The sequence below is a fragment of the Falco punctatus genome (assembly GCF_963210335.1).
Source record: "Falco punctatus genome assembly, chromosome: 7".
NCBI classification, from domain to species: Eukaryota; Metazoa; Chordata; class Aves; order Falconiformes; family Falconidae; genus Falco; species Falco punctatus.
The window spans coordinates 65,714,703-65,737,521 of record NC_137587.1 but is presented as its reverse complement, the minus strand read 5'-3'; the positions used below and the strand labels follow the sequence as shown (position 1 = coordinate 65,737,521).

The 22,819-nt window shown below is 41.1% G+C and overlaps 1 protein-coding gene across 2 annotated transcripts in view; it reads left to right on the top strand.

Moving 5' to 3' along the window:
• IGF1R (insulin like growth factor 1 receptor) overlaps positions 1–22,819 on the top strand; it is a 188,642-nt gene that overhangs the window by 39,418 nt on the left and 126,405 nt on the right. The window lies entirely within an intron of this gene.

The window sequence follows — 22,819 nt, the reverse complement described above, 5'->3', positions numbered from 1 at the left end:
CTGGGAATAGCTAGCAGCATTATAGGGAAAATGTCAGGGAAATGTCAAGTGTAAAACCTAAAGAAAGCTGTGTTTTTGCTGTGTTCTTGCAAATATCGCAGGGACAAGGCAAACTCAGCGTGGCTTAGTATTTTCTGCAGTTCTGTCTGTGGCTCTTATCCATGCAAGGAGTTAGCTTTCCTGGAGATTTCTGCTTTGACAGTTAATGTTTGTATGCATGTCTAACGAGGGGTGAACTTGAGCTGTAGTCTTTTTATCTTGTTGGGGCCCTAAAGAGAGCTGTCCTCCACCCAGCTGTCCACTTCCAAGGAATGTGTAGAAAATACATCCTTTGTGATGACTTACCTGCAATTGAATTTGGCTGAAATGGGCAGAAGGAGGCTTGGAGGTGGACAGGCATGTGAGCAAACTTACTGAATTTGCCAGCCTACTTCTCATAAGGCGTAAAGGTAACATGGAGGTTCAACTCTGGATAGAAACCGTGCCCTCTAAAAGTTTTGATTTGTAGGCACCATTTTCCTGTTTCTCCTTCCCCAAACACACATGAATGCAGGAATGAATTGTCCTTAAGCATTTTCATAAATTGTTTTCATGTGGCAAACAAGTTTTTCAGTGTTAAACAGTGATGAAACAGCCTTTGTTTAGCCTTCCTTCCCACTAATAGTGTGATTTCCTTCTCAAGACTGTTAATGGCTCTGAGAATTAACTTGTAATAAAGAAGATGCTTGGATAATAGTATGTTAATACAGATTGTTCAATTGCCTCTTTCTTCTAAGGTGAGCTCAGCCTGTTCTGCTGTTGACTGACTCTTCCCCCCCCTCCCCAGCAAAGTTTTCAGCATTTGTGATGGAATGTGCACGTGCTATCAGCCGAGTGCTAAAAATGATTTAGCAAGTAGTTTGCCCACCATAAAATAGTAAGGGTCTGAGGTGCCCGTAACCTGAGTTTTCAAAACTGGAAACCATATGCCATTCTCTGTGTTTTGGGGTTTTTTGTTTACTGTTTCTTGCTGGACAAAGTGAACTTGTAGTTACCTGCCCAAAGTGTAGTTCTGGATGCCCTGGTGAATTATTAAGTGCATTTGTATAGCCCTTGACAGTGCAGGCGAGGATGAATTGAGCACATGACTTGAGGATCCCTCTTGGGAAGGCTGGAGTATTTTGGAATTTGGTTGATTTGCATCTTTAGCGGGATTTGAGAGTCAACTCAAAAGTTCCCGTTTTGCTAGTTAAAGTTCAGCTTATGCTCTTAGGTGGATCAGACTCCTAGTTTGTACACCAGTGTGACCTTTCTGATGTGTTTTTTCCTTGTTGCAACATTATTGGGTTTATAGGCGCTTAGCCGTTCTCTTCTTAATAAACAGGGCTCTATAGCTGCCGAGACTCATCTCTTCCGAGCACACTCATCGTCCCTCCATTAATGGCTTCTCTTTAAGTTTTTACTAGGGTCTGTTTCTCTTGTTTTTTTTTTCCCGGTTGATACGTGAGGGATATATATGGATGATTGAAGGTTATAGTTTTGGGAAATGATGCCATTTAGGAAGCATGTTTGAAGTGTTGAGCGCGCAGAGAGAAGTCTTTTATATCAATGCAGGCCTTGGGAGGAGGAGATGTTTTTCTATGTATAGAAACTTCCCGTATAGGATGGCAAGAGAAGGTTGCAGGGGGACTGCCTGTCTCTTTAAGTGGGTTTATAATTGGCTAGGAATTTTTGTCAGCTTAGTCACTGCAGCATTCAGCGGATGAGGGGGAAAAAAACCACAGGCCCCAACCGTTACAGGCCGTGGATAGGCTCTGTCATCCCAAAGGAATGCATGTGAACAAAACACTTTGTGCGGTGCAACCGTTGGCCTAAACAGTATTGCATTCTTAAGGCAGGCTCTGAGTCACATGGAGCAGATGGATTGTTTCACTAAAATGGAAGTTATGTATCACTGAGCACTTGGATCCAGCTTTTAAGTGTGGTTCAAATAGGTCACAATATGCAAGTGTGGTGAAGGGGTGTAAAGGTTAAAAAAAAAACAAAACAAAAACAAAAACCAAACCAAAACCAAAAACACAAACCCAAAAAACTGCTCCTTGTTCTGTGGTTGAAATAGCTTCTGTGGCATTAAAAAGGTGGGAAAGTGTTTTGCTGTGTTAATTGCTGGGCTGGCACAGCGGTCTAGAGATTTCTCTCTACATTTCAGACAAGCATGGTCTTAATTTTGAGGCACTTTGCGTTCGTGCGGTAAGCTTCATGCTGCCCTAACTCATCCAGAGAAACCCCTGTGTTGTAGGGGAGGGGGTGGAGAAGGAAGAACAGTGCACCAAACCCCAACCTCCTGGTTTTTCTCACAATGAAACCAGCTGCTCAGCCCCGCTGCTCCCACTCTGCCCAGCCTTCTGCCCCAAAACCTGTCTTCAGGCTGTTCCCTCCAGTGCGCAGGAGAGCGGGTCTGCGTCTGTGGGTGGCGTTACCCTTTATTTGGCTTTATCTCTTCCCTTTGAGGGGTTTGAAAGGATCTGATAGGAGCTTTGCCAGTCTCCAGCCTTCAAAGTGTGCAGAGGAGGAGCTGTGACTTCTGGCTAAACAAATTCAGAGCTGTCAAGTGTGTTTTTCTTTCTTTTTTTTTTTTTTTTTTTTTAACGAAATTCTTTTTTTCCTCCTCCTGTTTTGCAGGGAATCCTCTTTAAAAAGTGGTCTAGGATGTAACGGAAAACCCAGCCTCCAGTTGGTTGATATTGACAACTGCTGTCATTTGGCAGGCTGTTGCTGTTCGGAGTGGAGCAAGTTTGGAGGTCTTAATCCGGTTATCACGAAGGCAGGTGTTTCAGAATTAGCGCCTCCCCATGTAGTATTAATTGAATCTTAAATCATTACAGCACAAAGGGGAAACATTGAGTAAATTCCCTTCCATCTCTGGAGCTTTTCTCATGAAGGCAGCAGATGAATAGGAATTCTCTCTTAGAGAAGATGGTTTACTTTTAAGTGCTTAATGAAGTCTGCTTGGCAGAATCAGAATTGACTGGTCCACGTGAAACACTACATGCAGAACTGAAATTGCAGTGAGTCACTGTCTGCTCTGTCTTTTGTGATCAGAGAGTCTGGGATAAAATACTGCAGTGGGTGTTAAAGATAAAACCCAGTATGCAAATCCTTAATTCAGAGATCAAGCGTTCTTCCTCTTCTACTCTCTGCAGTTGTTCGTGTGCATCCATTTCTCTTCTGTAGAATAGAAAGTAAAATAATCAGTAATACCTTGCTCCAGAAAAGTAAGAGAGTGGTGGCAGGGAAAAAAAATACCCCTTCCAGCAAACCAGCTGTAGAGTTTTTTAAATTCAAGGGCTGGTTTAGGGTCAATTGGTTTACAGGAGAATATAAGTAATTTAATATATCTTACAGATTGAAAAATTCATATTCTTCCTGGGCAAAGGTTTTATTCTTTTCTACCCTTAGGAAACTTTTTCACATGATTAGAATTGTCTGCACGTGGCAGATGATCTTTTTAGGAGAGAAGTGAAATACATGTAAGAGAGAGTGGGGTGTGTGTGTGTGTGCGCACATGCACATTTGTGGAGTGGGGAATGCAGCAGAAATCTTTCAGTAGGGCAGTGCCTAGAGAAAGTGGCAGGCACTGAAATCTGTGGTGATCGTGGGTCCCAGCCTCTATCTTCTTGTGACTTGAGAACTGGGCTGCCTGGTCTAAAAGGAACATTCTGCTCTGTGAACCAGTGGCTGTAGCATGGCACTGTTCTACTTGCACTCAAATCAGTGTGCTGTAGCTGTGGTGTGCTGTTAGGGCTCTGGATACAGTGTCCATATGCTTCCCAGTTAGGTAAATTCAACATCATGCATGTAGTATCTGAAAACTTCAAGCTGTGAAGCTTTCTTGTTTTTCTTGTCTACTTATTAAATATTTATTAAAATCGTAGCCAGCCTGGGATGAGGGAGGAGGAGGAAGTGTTATTGAACAACACAGGGCTTACCAGTCACCATAAATGGTGCAAAGCTCTGCACAGATCCTCTCAAGAGATGTACTTTGTTTACGTTCAGCAAGCTTAATAAACAGTATCTGTAATAAGGTTACTTCAATGAAATTACATAGCAAGAAGTAAACACATTTCCTTTTCTGTATCTGCTGAGTGGGCTGCATGATCCGACCTGTACGCGAATGTGCTGTCTGGACAAAGAATGTCGTGAGCAAGTGGACAGCTATTCTGCAATGTTATCCTACTCATTCTTCAAGTAACCAGGAGACATTGGAATTGGTGCGTCTAACTCTGTGCCGTGCCTGGTTAAACACGAAGCCTTAAAGCAGGAGTTAGGAAAAAAAACCCAAAAAAAACCCCAACCACCACCAACCTACAGCGATGACATCCCCCACCCCCAAATCTTACTAGTAAATGCTTCAAGGGAAAGGAGAGTTTCTTCCTAGCTTGTATTCCCAGCAACAGTGGCAAGTGCGGCAGTAACTTGCCTGGGTTCTTGCAAGCCCTGCTCCTGTCTTCCTTAAAGACCTCTGCCTTTTCTGTCCTCCCCTTAGCATACATATTTGAGAAACTGGGAGCCTTCCCTTTGCCTGCCTGGTCCTTATTGCTGTTCTTTGCAGCAGTACAGAAATGATGTGCCTGTCTGTTTCATTCTGCTGCTGCTTGGTAAACTAATGAGCAGAGGCTCTGCAGCTGCCAGGAGGAATTCCTTTCCAGCAGTTTTGCGAGAAAAGTCAGCAGGATTAGGGCCTGGTTAAAACTTGATGTTTCAGCAAATCTGCTATGCAAACCATTTGGGTGAGGGAGAGAGCAACCAGAGTGGCAACCAACTTCGCTTGAGGCAGAAACGAACTGTGGGAACAAGGAGGAGACTGTCTTATTCTTCATAAACCATAGTGCTGCTTAGAGCATTTTGGTGTGCTTGAATACGTACAGATATATATGTGTGTATGTATTTGTATACACACACACACACACTTTTCTGCAACAACACCCCAAGTTACTGTCTGTCCTGGCTTAGAGGAAGCAATTATTTCAAAAGCCTTTCTTAATAGTTTTCTTAATAGCCTTTTTAGCTGCTCTGATGTTTTGCTGTTTGGATCTGCCTGCCTGTGCCAGATCGTGCACTGGATCTCACTGTTCTGGAGCACCTACTTGGTTATCTACCCAGGCAAGGAGCATTGGGGCGCCTCCCAAGTATTTAAAAATAGAAATAAACATCTCATGCTTGCTCTTCCTTCCTTGATTAAATTTATAGGGTTTATGTTGGGCTTGTTTTGGTTTGTGTGGGTGAGTGGGTGTGTCTCATGGATGAAAAAGTAATTGCAGGAGAGCTAGAGTCAAAGGAAGATGTTTCTGTGTCAGTTTGGAAGCGTGAGGGCTTTGGTCATTTTACTTTCAGGAGTCAGTTTACATGAAAGTTCTGCTTTTTATGCTTTTAAGTTTTTTTTTTTTTTCTTTTGTGGTTCCCAGTGACTGTCTAGTAAAAATGCAGCTGCTGTGGGAGGTTGCAGTCAGAGAGCAATGAGAGGTAATCTCTCGGGTAGGTTGGGCTGTTGTCATGAAGCATTTCAAGTATCTAGAGAGACCTTGAACCGAGAGGAGTGGATACAGAAGGTAGATGTTGTCGTACTTTTGGAAAGACAGTCTGCAAACAATAGCTTTCTAGGTTATGATAATTGAAGAAGTGTAGTGATTGCAGTAACCAATACAGGAAGAGTTTACAGATGTGATTATAGTAATGTGTTCTTGAGTAAAATTAGGGGAAGCAGGTATTGAACTATTTTTGTTACTTTCATAAGTGCTTTGTTGTGCTAGTAATTTTTCCATTCTTGTGGAGCAGGTGTGGCTTAACCTACCTATATATTGCAGTAATGAACAGTTAGACTGTTTTATATAACATGTGGAAAATAAGATTAGCAGAAATAATAAAAGCACAGTGTTTTTGCTGCTGCAGATGCGAGAGCTAATAGGACACCCAGAGGCAAGCAATGAACCAGTTAAACAGGGCCCAGGCACTCTGGTTTAGCAAGCCATTCTATTCTGAACACAAGCAATGGATACAAGTCAGACAGTGATTGCAGACTTGTTTGTTTGACTTTGCCTCAGTGCTTCCTGAGCCAAGCTGCCTTAATAATATGAGGGAATTGCTTCTTAAAGTGTCTCCTAGATAAATCATTATCTGTACTTGAATGACTCTGATATCTGTAGCAGTCCTGTGTCCAGGTGAGGAAAGTATTCCTGAAGGTCTGTTCTATACGCATTTCCTTTGGAAGAGCTCTGTTGACATGTTTTAGTCTGTTTTCTCATTACCTATTGTATGGGACTAGGCAAGAAAATAGTAATTGGAGAGAAAAATATCTGGGCCAGATGGCCTGCTTTGTAGCACATTACAGAGGCCTGTTAGATTTGTCTTCAGCACTGTGTTTTTTGAATTGGAGCTGTAGAAAGCCTCCAGAGTAGAGTAATGGTTCAAAACCTTTGCATTCTGTAGTGTGGAATAACTGAACACTGACAAACTTGTTGCTTCCTGTCAAAACAAATGAAATGCTGATCTCCAGTTCACTGGTGTGAAAGGCCTTTGCAGATATTGATAAAACACGAAGAGTGCAAGCAACCTTCAGAAAGGTTGCATCTGTGGGCTACTGCCTGACTAAAATGACAAAGAAAGAGTGTTTAATATTATTTTGCACAAGCCTTTTTGTACATCCCTGATTGCTGCTGTTTTGGGCTGTGCCTTGGATGGACAAACTGGCAGCTTGAGTCAGGATGGCGTGCTTATCAGCAGCTTCAGGTAAAGCGTAGATGGAGATGAGTTTGTAGAGGTCTGTCCTCATCAAGGGAACCTTCATTACAGAAGCATCTCTTGCTCCTGTCATGTTCTTATGCTCTGGGCAGTCTGCCAAAACCAGTTGGCAAACCTGGGCTTCTAAACCCATGCAAAGTTATGTCTCTGTGAATGCGTTGTGCTGCGTCTTGCTCCATCCCAGGACAATATTGATAAAATAAAAGGCATCTTTCAATCTATAGGAAAGATTTTTGTGTATATCAGCTTTATATCATTGACAGAAATGTGCCGCAGCCTTGCCGCTGATTTCTTACCTCCTTTCCTACTCCTGGTGTCATCAGTGGGGTTTTTTTTATATATGAAGCAGTGGTGTCATACTGTAATGTAACATTTGGATTCTCGTTTTTTATGATTCATGTGTGTTATGAACATTTCCTGGAGGAGAGGCTCAGCTCTTTCTGCATATGGTAATTGAAAAAGAAAGTGGTAAAGTTTGGGGTTTTCAGTGAGATATCCTGATTGATTGATTTTTACTTTATATTGAGAAGTGTTCTGGTCCACAGATCTCTGATGGGCAGGGTGACAGCTCAAATGTAAGGTGCCTGAAACCGGTAGTCCTGTTTGAAAATCTAGGCCAGGGGATTTTGCCAAGTGTAAACATTGTCTCGTGTGAAAAGGAACCAAACAATTTTAGTTCATTAATATAATTTACTTGAAGATAGACAATGCGTTTGACATGGCTATTTATACCCAGGCTTTTATGCCATTTGTATATCTGATTGATTTTTAAATTGGTTGGTTTAGAGCAGGCCAACCAAAAGGGGCTTATTTAATCTATAGTCGTAACTCCTAGATTGCTGATTTACACTGGATTTATTTATTTAAGCAGGCACCTTAAAACTAATCTTCCAGTTGACTTCAACAGGAGTTTTATTGGGCCTTTCCATTCCTTCTTTCCTGTTTATTTTTTGTGTGTTTTTTTTTTTGTTTGTTTTGTTTTTATTAAACCTGGAAGGCATAGAGCTTTTGATTATTGTGGCTTTTTCTGAAGGTAGCTGGGGAAAATAACCCAAACAGCCTAACTGAGGAATTGAGTCCCATTCAACTCCCACTGGAGCCTGCCGGTGGGTATACACTGTGATTTCACTGTTTCAGTGATGGAAGCTCCAAAACCAGCATCTGCATCTTGATCTGCCCTGGAAGTGGAGAGAGACTGCAAAGATGCTGCACTCGGATCCCAGTGTGGAGCAATCTCGTCAGAAATGCTGCTGCTGTTTTTAGAAGCATACCTGCCAGAGTTGCTCCCCCTCCAGCAGCCAGAATAATTCAGTTTTGGGGGAAGTTAGGAGTTAGTACGGCCCTCTTGTAGCAGCTGATGCCTCTTGTCAGTGCGACAGGAGAGCTTTTCCTCTCCCCCCTTGCCTTTGCTTCCGCCTCCCGCATCTACCTGGTTAGAGTCAGCACCTGCGCAGGCTCTGTCTTGTTCTGCCTTTCACCAATATGTGATGAAAACGGAGAGGCAGGCTGTGCTCTGTCCCCATGTGTAAAGTCCCCTCCGATTTTGTAGGTTTGAGAGAAGTTTCACCCTGTGCGTGGGTCAGGTGGCTGTAATTGGGTTTGTGGAATCTCCCCAGTCCTGTGCGTTCCCCAGGGTTTGTTGTTGTCAGACCTTATTTTACCCCCCACGCCCTTCATCCTCTTTTGTTAATCCATGAGTTTTGGGAATGTCTGAATAGTGTTTATTGCTTTTATTGTTTGGGTGGGAAAATGGCCATGGAGCTTTGATTGTTTTATGGCAGGAGAAAGGCCTTGTGGAACCTCAGGCACTTCTTTTTTTTTTTTTTCCAAACCCCAACAAGGAGTGCAGAAAAGTAACCAGTAATTTAATTCCAAGTGAAAAATCTCTTGCTGGTTATAGCCTAGGGACATGTTTTATTTGAGTCCAAAAATCAACCAGAAAATAAATTTAATTACTTTCTAATATGTCATGTTAAAGCACGGATCAGTCTGTACTGCAGATGAGTTTTGGAGGTGCTGGTGAGAGAGACCGTAGAGTTCAGTTTTGATGGTAGATTAAATGTTGGATGTCAGCGCTTTCTCTGATAACAATGTTGTTGAGAACTGCACTGGCACAACAGATTCCCCTGCGTGCCTGTAGCTTGCTGTGAAAGTTAACTCAGGACTTCGTCTTGTTTTGTCATGCCTCATTTGGAAAGTTTTGATTTGGGAAGGGGGAAAATAATGCTGCCTGCTTTTAAGCATCTAAAACAAAAGTGCAGAGAGCTGGAGCGGCTAATCTTGAAGTTTGTGAAAGAAGCCTTATATACTTTTCTTCAAAGAATAACTTAGTTTTATCTTGTTACATCTTTCAAAAGCTTGATCATTAGATGATTGGTATCATTAAAATATCAACGGACACAACTGATGAATGTTTAGTCTTGCCATATTTTTTATTTGGTTGTTTTTTTGAAAGATATTTTTTTGCAAGAGTTAAGCCCTTTCTCCCAGCACGTTTGATGTGTATTAAATGTATTAGTTTTAGAAAGATGCTGAGCAATGCTCCTTGTGCTCTATATTCTTGCATTTTTCCTGTGTGTAAAAAGAAAAATACTTAATTTACTGTGTTCCCAACAGTTTAAAATAAATGTTTGTCAATGCTTTATGTCTGTGTTAATTTATATGCTAAATACTGTTGATAATGATTTGAAACATGTCAGCTTGTTTGATATTTAATGTTTTCTGTATACAGAAATTTACATAGCTATGGGTTTTAAATCCCTGGTAAGAGAAGTAAGCTAATTTATTACTATTGTTCTCTACATAAAATACTTTGGATAATGCCCAAACTGATTTTTTTTTTTTTAATTCCCTTTTCTACTAGTTTTAAATCATTAATTATATCACAGTATTTAGATTAATCTGAACTTGCTGTCACGTGTCTGCATTTTGAAGGTCTTTGCCAATCTTCTGGTTGATGTGTTGTATCTGTTGGTTCTGTGTATGGGTGGCTGTTTAAAATGATCTTGCACTTTAAGATGTTAGACTGGGCTCAGTTTATATCTGTGTCCTGTGCTTGCTTTACGGGAAAGTCACTTTAAGTTGCAGGGTTCCATCTGTCCAATAAGGAGGATAATCTTATTTAATGTGAGTATTGTGGTGCACCAATTAATGTTTGTGAGTGGTTGTACATGCTTTTTACATACAACGTAAAGGCTTGATGAGCATCTTGCTTGGAAATTTTATTGTTAAATTCATTTTTGTTACTATATAACCTTATTTCCTTATATTGCACCGCACCAGTGATGTGCAGGACTATATTACAGTGATGAAGCTTTCTGCTTGTGGAAAATAAATCTGTTTGGGTGGGTATGCTAGAGGTTTTTTGGAAGCACATGTAAAGCACATTTAAGCAAAAGAGACTTACATTCATCACTGGAGCATAAATGCCCAGCAGGACAGCTTACAGATTTTTCTTCCAGCATACTTCTTAAAGAGTTGAGGTATTGTAGAGGAAGGAAATATACACAAGAAGGAACACTTGCTTCTCTGTTAGTTTTTTTTAACTCCCTGTTTTCTTTCATGTGTCTACTTGTATACCTAAGGCAAGAACAGAATACACTTAAGTTTTTTGGAGTAAGGGAACACAAATAGCCTTTTTAGATAATATTATGATTACCTTAATTTTTATCATATTAATGCATATTGCTCTATCACTGCCAGTGGAGAAATAGCTAATGTGAATGAACTGTATTTGCTCTGGTAAATCTGAAATCCCTAAAATTTTTTTTAGGTTTTTTGCAGGGTTTTTTGTTTGCTTTTTAAAAATGCGTCTCGGCAAGAGAGGCTAATGTTACCTGATAGCAACTTGAATGAAACGCTGTATGAATAAAACTCCATCTCTTCTAAAAGGTTGAAAATAAGTAAAGCATCTTATTTTATAATTCATTCATGATCCAGCTCTATTAGGAAATGATCTGTTTTACTTAATGCTGTCTGCATTAAAAATGAGACAATTTTCAGACTCTTTTCTCATCTCTAAGCCCAGTGTAGTAGTTAGGAGTAAAAAGTATGTAAGCAATGTTAATCTAGAATTGAATGGTCAAGGTGAATGGGAAGGTGAAGTCAATTATCTGCTAAAATGCAGGTATGTCTTTGGGGACATGAACTGTTGTTCTGGTATTTGCTAAGAAGCCTGCAATGTGTGTGCGTCCTGACACTGCTTTTTCCTCATTGTGAGGGGGAATAGATGGTTAAAAAAATAACACCTGACATGGCTGCCAAAAAAGAACCACAAATGAACTCTCTTTTTTGTTGAATTTGTAGCCAAAATGTCCCTGTTCTTTCAGTTTTATTAAGTGGTATAAAAACTTTGTTTCCTTTTAGTGTATTTATCAAACCAAGTTCAATTATGAAGGAGTAACTTATATTTGGCCTAGGAAAATAGGTCAGTTCTGTACATAAAGTCTGTCTTTCAGTGGTAGTTAGTGGGTACCCTGCAGAAAGGAAGAGTGACTGACTTCTGTTTTTTCATAAACATGTCAGCCTTGCCGCAGTCCTGCATCCTGCAATGTCTGACTTGCTGTCTGATCTGCCATCGGTCATCAAGAGGCCACTCCAGACAGTGCAGAAAAAGCACCATTTGACACGAGAGGAGAAATTTGGTCAGATTCATTTGATGCAGATATCACTCAGGAATATATTATGAATAAGGTTTTGATGCATATTTATTTCAATTTTAAAGAAACAAAACAATGCTGCTGATATGTTTTTTTTTTTATAGTCGGCTCGAGTCACCTGGTATCTAGGAGCATCCTTTTGTAGTCTTCTAGGAGCATGACTATTCTTTGGAGCATAGAAGAGTTGGGGAGGGTTTTCCTGTAATAAGCCTTTAGCAAGCAAAAATTTTATTTAGAGGGGATTTTGTTTGTTTTCAGTGGAACAATTTCTGTTGGGAGTAACAGGATTGTGGGTAGCAAATACAGAAATTTGAATGTTGTGGTGGAAGAACATTGGAAAGACTGAGATCTATGTACATTTCTAGGAGTGCACGTTACTAGAGTTCTTCCTGTAGGATCCATTTTCAGAAAATACGGTATAGCTCAAAAAGGTGAAGGTCAAGTCAACTAGAATGAGTGAGTCTTGATCTACACATTGGGGAAAAGATAATGATTTTGCAAAGTATTTGGCTGTGAGTTAATGCCATTGGAGGGACAGGGGGAAATTTGTGCTTGTGTATAGGGAGAATGAGATACAAAATACTTAAGTGACTTGATCAGATTCACATGCTTAAGAAAGTAATAGCGGAAGGAGAATCACATGCTGCTTGTCTGGTAATCCAGCTAGAAGGTTGTGCTTTGCCAGTTTAGTAGCAATGACAAGGACGTGGCTTTCTGTGAGTTCCCTCTGTGAACGTGTTATACCTGTGGATTTTTAAACTAAAAAAACCTTTGTTGTGCATCTGTTTCAAATGTAACTGCAATCTACACACTAATGTGAGACGGTGGCAGGGTTTGCTTCTCTTGCTCCTTTATTCACTTGCTAAAATTGGGGATTTACCAAAGTGTGCGCAGATAGCGAGCATGTCATTTGAAACTAGAAGAAAGAAGCAGAAACTTTAATTCTAAAGAAGCTTAAGTCTGTCAGATAAATTCTCTGGGGAGTCATCTTTGTGTACTGCATTGACTGAAAAAGATTGACTTGGTCAGGTTACATTTGTAGAAACAAACATGTTTTCCAAGGCCCTAGCTGGAATTCATAATGCTTTGTTTATAAAGGCTCTTTTCCCTGCGAGTTGGCTGGAGCACTGTAAGTGGTCTCTTTGCTCTGTTTGGATTCCCCGTAGCTGGGTTTGTATGGCTGCAAAGCACATCGCTTTTGTGTGGCTTGTAATCCACTGTCTGAGCATCATCCTTTAGTTTACTCACAAAGAAAGCCTACGTTAGCTATGCAGCAGATGAGTTTGGCCGGCAAAATTTTTATCAATGCAATGAAAGTGAATCCAAACAAATGGAGGAAACAATGGGCTGTTTTTGCAGCTCGCAGGTGGTGAAGAGTTAGTTCTCTGTTTTGCTGTGGCTTGCAGATGAGGCATCAGGATTGCTGTTTCTGGGCTGTAGCTTGGTGTTTTCTTCTTGTCTGACACACGTGGACTAAGCTCTTCGGGCTGGCGTGGCTGCTTTGCCAAAGTCTAAGGCTGGGCAGTATTGAACCTGTGACTGGCAGAAGTTTACTTAGTAATCTTCCTTGTCCCTGTTTTACATGGAGATCTCTCCTGGAAATGCCTAAGGGAAAAAAGAGGGGTTGGAGGTGGCTGGTTGTTGAAAGCAGTTAAGTTTTACTAAAACTGGGCCAATTTGAGTATTACTGGCACAGTTCTGTGAATTTATTCATTTCATTTGGCTTGATTTGCTTTTTGGATGAGACTTACAGGAAAGGAAGACTGTGGATAGTGAGGAAGAAACTGTTTTACTATTTTAATTGCTCCTCCTTCCTCTGAATTGGGTAGTGTTATTGTTTCCATGCACCAGCAAGGTGAAGGTTGCAAACTTCAGACAACTTGCAGAACTGTAAGCAAGATTACTAAATTCCCCTCATATTCCTGCCAAAAATAGTAAACCTTTAAAAATATGCAAAGCATTCCAAAGCTTGTGAGTACCAGTGTGCTGAGCTACAAAGTTTTTTGCATTTTAAGAGTTCCATTTTAGATGTGCTGTGGGCATATTTGTGTTCTTCTACTGCAGGCGTGCTACCTTGGGCTGCTACCTTGTCAGATCTTGTAAGCAAAGGAGGGTCAGGCTTGCTCAGTACTGGAAGGGAGAACTTCAAAGAAAGCTTAAACTTGACTGGTTGAAATTGGTATTCTATTTTTAATTACTGATGCTGCAGCTTAGTACTGGAGGCATTGTTGTGCTCCAAATGGTATCTTTTTGGCTGAGTATTATTCAGTGGAGATCTTCACTGCTTGAATCAGCACTTAATGAAGGTACTTTTTTCTTTTTTTTTTTTTTTTAGAATTTTAGAAGCTGTAAGCTTAAGTAGTTCAGAGTATGCAACTATGTCACGTTTTCCTTACTTTTTCAATTAAATAGTGTCATCGTGGCTTTGTAGACTTAACTGTGATGTACTATTAATCACTTCAAAAGCAGCTGCTATGTTGCTCTCAAGAAGTGAGTGAAAACAGTGATATTGTTTGCAGAGCATATTGGGATGTTCTGAAATGCAGAGCTCTTAATAAACATTTAGATCAGACGGTCTTTTTGTGAAGGATTTGATCAGTGTGCTACAAAATGATGTTCTGAGACATGAATTTAGGATTAGAATGGTAGTTTTGTGTTTAAAAAAGAAAGTATCCCCATCACATGAAACCCAACAATGTAATGTTTGAGAGTGCTTGTATGTGAGGATCATGTTAATATTCTGCAAGAGATTACCTTTGCATATTGCCTAATCTGAAGCCCTAAAATGCTTGAAGTTCTATTTGTGATGCTTATTTTAAAAAAAAGTCATTGCAAATCAAGCAAGTAAAAAGAAAAAAAAATACCCATGCTTATATGCGCTTAAGTAGATGGTGTGAGGTATTGGGATTTCAGATTTGCAGGAAAACAATGCATTCTTTCAAACAATTAAATATTTTACAAATTAGTCATACTTAACCTGGCAATTTTTTGAAGTAACCATAAAGGCATTTATTGAGCTAAAAGACTCTTTTGTTGCTTCAGCTCTAATCCACATTAGTTTTTCTGACTCATCTGCCCATAGCTGCCTTTAAAATTTCTTGAACTTTGAAATGCAAAAAATAAGTTTCATCCTTGTAGTTGGGAGCAATTTTATTTAAAAAAAAAACACTCAAAACACAAACCAAAACCCATTGTTTTTTCAAGTTTGCCACACCCACCACAAGATAAATTCCTTTATTTTGTGCTGGGTTGCAGCATAATCACAGGGAAACGTGCTCCAGCAGCTGCATGCATTCAGTTGCTGTTTGTGACCACACCTACGTAAATCAGTGTTGAATGTTAGTTTTTGGGATTGTGTTGGAAGTAACAAAACTTCATCTGGGGGATTATCTTTCTTTGTAATGCATGCTGAAATAGTGAAAACTCCAAACCTGTCTTGCAACGTGCAAATCTACTTTTGAAGTACCAGTGGAGTGAGGTACAAGATTAGAAATATTAAAAAAGGCAGAGCACTTTGAGTTTGTAAGAGTAAAGACACTGTTACATCTGTATTTGAAGACTCATGTCCTGATCTTCTTTATAAGTATCAAATTACAAAGGAAAATATGCTTTGTGTGTGTCCCATCAGCACCTGCAAAGAGATGACTTCCTTTAAAACAAAACAATCTCTAGCAAAAAGGCTGATTGCTGCTGCTTAGTGTTAATTTAGGGTACAGACATGGTTCTCTACCGGTATAAGTTTGAAACAGTAGTGAAAATATTTTAGGCCTGTGACTACTTAAATTTTGGTATCAAAGCGAAGGCCATACTGGCAGCACTGTGTCTCCATTGAAGCTGATGCTCCTCCACACAGCTGGGCAGGAGGACATGAGCTTATGCTTCCCAGCATGGGGCTGGGGGGTGGGGGGTTTCGCCTGTTGCACAGAGTCAGGCTGACATACCAAAAATCCTTTAGCTGTTACTACTGCGAAGAAAACCTTCAAAAAAGAAGAGACAGTGTGGAAACGAAAACCTGTGGAGTTGGAAGTAAGTCTTGATGTGTGGGTGGTTGTTTTTTTTTTGGCTTGTGGGTTTTTTTTGCATTTTTGTTTATTTGCCCCCATTCTCCCCCCTTGACCCCTGGTTTGAATTCTAGGGACCTTGTCTTAAATGGAGCCGTAGTTGTTAATGGTCGCAGAAGAGTGAAAGTTGAGAGTTGGTAGAACATCTGATGACTTTCTTGTAGGAACTGAGAATATAAGAATTGCATGAGGGTTACTGCAGTGGCAATGAAATTGATATTTCATTGGTATTAAAGGAAGATACCTTGAAGATGCCAATCATCAATCCCAAGTACAGTGGTACAGAAAGAGCTTGTATTTCCCACCCTCATTTTTCCAATTTTCATTCTCTCAGTAGCATGACTGGCTTAAAATGCTTCCCAGCCCTGTACCAACCTCTGTGGTGGTACAATTGTTTATGGGCTCAAGCAGTGACTAGGAGCAGAGAACTCCATCTGGGTTAAAAATAACTTGATCCCAAAAAATAAACTGTATTTTTAACCTGGATCAAGTTTCCTGATCCAGAACACTGTGCAGCCCTGCAGACACTTGTAGTGACACAAGTGTGAAGGTGCTGCGGGGGTCCTTGGGTGCAACTGGGGCGCTTTAAGCCGGGTTTTGTGCTGTACCCCAAGTGCAGTAGGCTTGGCGAGCAGATAAGGAAATAAATTTCTCCTCTTTACCCAGCTTGCAGCAGAGGAATACGCTTTGTGGATGTTTGGGGCTTCTTTGAGGGCTAAGTATTCTGTTAACGAAGTAGCATGTTTTATATTGTCGTATTTAAGCAGTAAGGCCTATTTTTCAGCAATAATAATTGTGAAAACAAAAGTCTTTTCTTTAATATGGAGGTATTTTCGTGGAACGGCTTTGGGAGCATCTGGTGCGCGACGGGAGGGAGAAATGCTAAAATCCGGAGGCTCACGAAGTAGTTGTACGTGTTGCATTCTTCTCCGGTACTTAGTGGGTCTCTGCTGAAGAGGTAGGATGGTTTTCAAGGCCTGTCAAGCGGGGACAGAATACCATACCTTTTAGAGATGTCGAAGGGCTGCCAGTGAACTGTGTGTCACTCAGTGGAGACCTTTGGTGTAAGTGCGTGTCATCCACTTGATCGGATGTGCCGGTCCATGAGTTGCCTGTCTGTTGTCTCCTGTCACCCACCCTAGGTGGCCTTTTTCACATGTCTTTCGCTCCCTAGAAAAAAATGTGCTGAGCCATCTTCTAGCCCCAGCAGTATTACAGAAACAGTCCGGGTCTGTTGGACTTGCTTTTAGCAGGTAAAAATTGGATTTTTTTCTGAAGGAAAAAATGCCTCATTTTCAGTTCTAGCATAAAGAAGAGCTCTGCTTCCCATACACTTGAGGGAAAAAAGAAACAAATACGTAGTTGGTAAGGAGTGAGCCACATCTTGCCTTTCACATGTAAATTCTGCAAGAGGGCTGTTATGAATGTGGATATTAATTTCAGGCTTCTCTGTGGTACAGCTTAAATCGTTATCCTGTTTCAGGGTGTGGGGAGGAGGGTGAAGGTGTACACCGTGGGCTTGTAGGGTTTTGCTTTCGTGGTCTTGAAAATCCATCTGGTTGAGACAACTGGGTCTGCCTTGGGTCAGTTGGGAGGGAGAGCTGAATGTCACCTCCCAGCTCAGCCATCAGCACTTTAGAAACAGTGAGTCCATTTAGGATGTAGGGTTGGGTTTGGGGTAGGGGGGAAGTTGGTATATGTGAGGGGGTGTTCTTTGTTTTTTGTGTGTGTGTGTTTTTTTTTTTTTTAAGCGATGTGATTTAAAATGTTAGAAGTGGAAAGCGGAGTGAAACAATTTCCCTTTTGTGTTTCACAAAACTCTTGTAGCATGGCAAAATCTCCTTTTAGTTCAGTTAGGGTCTAGCAATGGGATGCCTCGGTTCCTAATATGGCAGATACTACATATGCTTCCTGTATGTTATCAGACATGTTTTTTAGGTCTGGTTTGTAATCTGCAAAGCTCTTGTGGAACTGGCCCTGGTTATTTTGGAGGCAGTTTCAGTCTGTGGTCTGGAATGACACAGTAATCAGGGGCTCCAAGCGGACAGGACTTAAAGAGATACTATCTAGGGGTGATGAGCTTTCTTGGCAGCACTTAGCTTGGAACTCTGTTTTGTATGATATGAGCCTGAGCCTGGATTTTACAGTTTTTAGGATGAAACAATGAGAAAGTTGGTTTTACAGAAGGTTTATCTGCACTGCTACTAGTGGAATACTCCAAGTGAGGGGACTTTATAAAGAGAGTTTCTTTGTCCCAATACCTGAATATTATCTGATTCTTCAGGGCTTCAGTTTTTTTAACGTAACGATCATGTTTTTCTATGTCTGATTTTTTTTTTTTCTCCTGTTAAGAAACATATTTATCCTGTTTTGCTGTAGTCAAAATTATCTGTCGTCTTGCCTTTGTCATCAGCATAACTTTTAAGTAGTTGCTTGTAAGAAGTGCTGACTAGCTGCTGGCTTGGTAGATGTGTATGGTTTTCAGAGGTATCCCGATTTCACACTCCCTTCCATTTCTCAGGTGAGAATAAATAAATCTAAGTTCCTGAAAGCTCTCATGGATAAAAATTGAAACTACTTGTGGATGTGTGCTACCAAAAGAAAATGTGGGTTGCGTATTAGAGACTAACATGTTTGACAAAAAACTTCAGAGTAGCAGCAGTGGAGGAGGTGGAGAGAACAATGTTTGTTTGAAGATCAGTGCACCCTGGAGAAGAAATTTATTATGACAGTATCAGAGTAAATAAAGTCCTTCTCTAGTGTAGTTTTGTTTGTGTCTTTCTAATTAGTATGGTTGGTTCCTCGGGGGCTAGTTTCTGCTGGAGATTGACCTGCATGGGTTTATAATAAGGGTGCACAATAATTTTTTTTTTTTTTTTTAAACTTAGCAGGTTTTGTTGTTTTCTTTACAGTTGATGTATGTAGCACTTTGGTTACCAGTAACAGGGAGAGAATTCCTTCTTAATCATTCTGTTCCTAGTGTGGGGGAATTATCCTCGATTTAGCATTTCATTTGAAAACAGTTCAGATTGTTTGCTTTCTTCCTTAAGTTTGTCCTGTACCTGCACTTTGATGCTTGCCCATGTTTCTTAACAGGAGCACACTCTTATGTGTCACTGTTGGAGGCTCCTTTTCAACCTGTGCTCTTGGGTTTCGTGGTTGGGCTTGCAACCTGTTTCAAAACTTTGGACTGTTGTTGTAATGTAGGAGCTGGTTATTAGGGTCATCTGTGTAATTTCAAGATGCTGATTTCAGAAATACGCTGGTTTGTTGTTTTGGTTTGGTTTTTTTTTTAAATACACATGTTAGACCACATTGCCTTCCAAGTTCAAGAGGGTCTTTCCTTGAATACTTAGGAAAAAGAGATTAGGTGAGTGGTTCTTAGTCTTCGACTCTTTGATCAGGTGTCTGCCATAAATTGTTTACCTGACCAAATCGGGCAATATTGTTTATAGTATCCAAGTGAGAAATTTTGTGTGGTGACATTGATGTGGTGGGTTTCCTAAGAACCTAACATGTAAGGTGTCAGTTTGGGTATGAAATAGAGAGGGACAGTAGTAGCAAGCATCAAATGGGTTTTGGTGGAGTAATAGAATGCAAGTTTCAGTGGGATGGATAAAAAGAGGCAATGCTAGCAGTTCAGAAGAAACCGTTGACTTTGGGCCATGGCTTCTGAGTGAAAGCTGTAGAAATAGTTTCTCAAGGCCATCCTCTTCTATCTAAACTCTTTGATGGCAGCTGCCCTGGTTTTTCTCTGTAGTCTTTACTAGGAACAGTCTTTGCAGAGTCAACTCTGGTTCCTACTCATATTTTGGTATTCCTTTGGGGATTACGCCTAGTATGGCTCTGCATTCACATTTACTGCTGGCCTGACCCGAGTCAGAGCTGAAAACCAGCAGGGTCCTCACTTGAAGTGAAAATCTGTTTGCTTGGGGTTACCTCAGACTGTGCTTCTCAAGCCTTTGTTGTGCCTTTCTGCAGCTCTCCCTCTGCAGCCATCAGGATGAGTGTTTTCCAGTGTTTCCCTGGCCAAACTCTGCTTCATTGCAGTGCCAAAACACAGATGATACTAGTCTGAAGTCTTGGAGTGCCTCTGGGCATCTCCGGCACAGGGTGGGCGCAACAGTTTGAGGATAGCTTTGCAGCTGGGACAGGCAAACGCTGCAAGTAGCTGTGATTTTAAGTTGAAATGAAGAGTGTGCCTCCTGCTTTGTTTCCCAAAGGCCATCATGCTGCTGACAGAGCTGGTTCGTAGGGTACTTTGTCGTTTGAGGGCTAGGGGGTGATTTGGGCAGACTGCACCTTGCTGATTCTCCTAGTGCTGTGCCAGATCTGGCAAGCTAGTGAGTCACACTACCTAAGCAAAGAAAAACAGCGAGGCTAAAGTTTATGAAGTTTGTAAAATCTGTTACCTTTTCTGCAAAGGTTTTGAACAGTGAGTGTTCTGTAACGGGGCCATCTTGAGTTCTGGGAGGCAAATGCTGTGCGAATCTGTGCCCTTGCTGGAGTGAGTTTGTGTCCTAGTTCAGTTCATATGGGTTTTTTCTCATACTCATTGTTGATGCTGAGAAGTGATTATGGTGACTAGAAAAATCCAAGTGCTAGAAGCTGTTGTGTCCCATTTGTTTGGGGAATGTGATCTCAGTTTGTCCCAGAAATAAATTCCAATTTTGGCTTTAATTGTTAGGGATATGGGGGTAGTGTGATAGCTTTTGCTCAGTGTATTGTGTCTAGGTTTGTGGACTGGATTAGGGTAACAGGCTACCATTTATAGGACACTCTGATTGTCATAAAGACACTGCATTTTCCAGGTTTTTTTGCGTTGATTTCATATTAAAAAGAGAAAAGGCAATAAACAAAAACTCCAGTTAAGAGTTCCATTTTGTTCTTTGTCATGCATCTCCGAGATCAGCATCGACTTGCCCCGTCAATAAAATGGGACCAGTAGCAGACTTTCTTGGTTTGGGCAGTCATTTTACATTAGGAGAAATTTTATGTTGGGAATGGAGTGTAATTGGCACTGCAGATGAAAGGCATAGCACCCTGATAAATTCTTATTCTGACTTATGAGATGAATAAAGCTACAATCTGTGAACTTTGAGTATTTTTTTTTTTTTTTTTGTATTGAGAAACGTGTCACTGTTCTGTGCAGTGGAGTTTCTTCCACTTGACTGGCTGCAACTGCTGATCGTTGCCTTGCCTTGTTGTGCATGAACCTTGTAATCACTCCCGGAGTTACCCAGGTCTGAGAAGCTGCTTTAAATGTTGCCAGGGTAGATGACTACTGCCCAAGGCTGTGAGCTGATCTTTTTGCATCCTTACTCCCTCTTCCAGGCACAGGGGACATTGAACATTGCTCCTCTGAGTAGATGGGGCTCCCTGCATCGTCTGCCGTACTGCAGTGCTCGGTGCTGCCTGCCACCGTGCCAGCCAGGAAATCAGCCTTGCTGCTTGTGCTGCCTTTCCTTCCCCAGCCTAGATTTATAGGGATAGACTCTACACCAATTAAATTAGTCTACTGATGTATTTTTATGAAGAATTGAATCAAATTGCTTTCCCACTCATGCATTTACAGATAGAAGAGTAGTTTTTCACATTAATCCATGAATTATTGATTGTTCTGGGCTTCCTTTCCATCTCAGATCCTGCTGCTTTCATTGAATGCAAAGTCAGAGATGTCCCTGCTCTCTGCAGCATCACTGAGATCTGTGTGGTGGGGAGGAGGGAGTCTCCATCAAGTTCAGTGAACTAAGAGTATAGCTAGCAAGAGCCCTGCTGGACACAGTGACAGTTTAGCACTGATAATCACCATTTTTAAAAAATGTTTATGTGGTTAGGAGCAGATATGCAGTAACTCCAGGTCACTGTGACATTTAATTTTTTTTTTTTACCTTGCAGAAAGCAGTGTGGTTGGAGAGCTGTGTAGCATGTATGTGTGTATTCTCATGTCCCCATCCCTGTGGTGTCAGGTTAAAAGAGACTCATATTGCAATAAGAAAAGGTTTCTAAAGCTTCCAGTATTTGTCTTGTATTTTTTACTGATAAGGGATAAAAAAAAATCCGATGGTATTGGCATTATGTACTTAGCTTAGGAAATAGTGTGTTGTGGTTTACCTGGGCAGCAGGATTTAGAGCAGAGACATGGAATTTTATGTCTTGGAATAGATGATGAGCTTGTTCTGTGTGCTGCTCTGTCTGAAACATAACCGTTTTATCTGTGAGCTGAGGGTGTGTATTTTTTTTCCTCATGTATAAGAACTGAACTTTGCTTGACTCCCGTGCCTGTAGCTGACATTGCAGTGGTTTGTTTTTTTTTTTCTTTTTTTTTTTCGTTTTTTTTTTTCCTGATGATGCTCTCTCTTGTACAGAAATCCACTCCTGTTGTGTAGCATGTGGCATGTTCTCCGGTGGTAGCCACATTTCAGTTAGCATGCAGATGCTGGGGTGCCTCTCTTGGTGGAGAGGCTGTAGAAATACCCATGATGTTGCTGCTGCTCGGAATCCTGCCCTTGAAAGCAAGAACGTTTATGGAATCTTGGTCATATTCTTTAGTTCTTGCATTCCTCAGTAAATAACAGTATTTGACTGTAAAATACTGTTTGGGGTTTGAGTAAGGAAATGCGTGAGAGGCCCAAATGCAGGAGTCAGGGTGCTTGCTTTCTGTGTAGCAGCTGCTTCTGCTTTCTGTGCAGGGAGGCGAGCAGGCTGTGAAGTCAGTTTGTGAGGTTGTACTTCATCTCTTTGTTGCATATCAAGCGCTTGAAATTTACATTGTCTTCCCACGTCTCCCCCCTGGAGAAGAAACACCCCTCCGTCCTTTTCATGCAGAATGAAATGAAGTAGGTCTGGGGGTTTTATCGGCTGGGCTAGATGCTCGGTGTTCTGCTACATAGTGCTGCCTGTAACAAAATATGCTGAAGTTGATCCTTTGTCCCCTCTGACAGTAACGAGGGGGGCTGACTTGAGGCAGGAAGCCTCTCCCCATCCTTCTCTGATAATCTGGTCTGCTTGGAAAAGCTTTATCACCGTGGCCTCTTAGAAGTGTTTGCTCTGTGCGGGCAGGGAGGAACTGCAACACTTATCAACTCTCCTGTTTTTCCTGTCTTTAGAAGGTTAAAACTGTCACTCCTCAGGAATTCCTCATGCTGCAAATCCCCATTCCTCTTCTGTGCTTGTGCTTCCTAAATGACCCTTATCTGTAGTGACAGGGCTTTAGTGACCAGTCGATCTGGATCTGGGTGGCCACTCTCTCTTACCTTGCCACACTGACTTGATTTTGAGAGCAAATTTTGCTGGTCATAAATGGAAATTACTGCAGTTCTT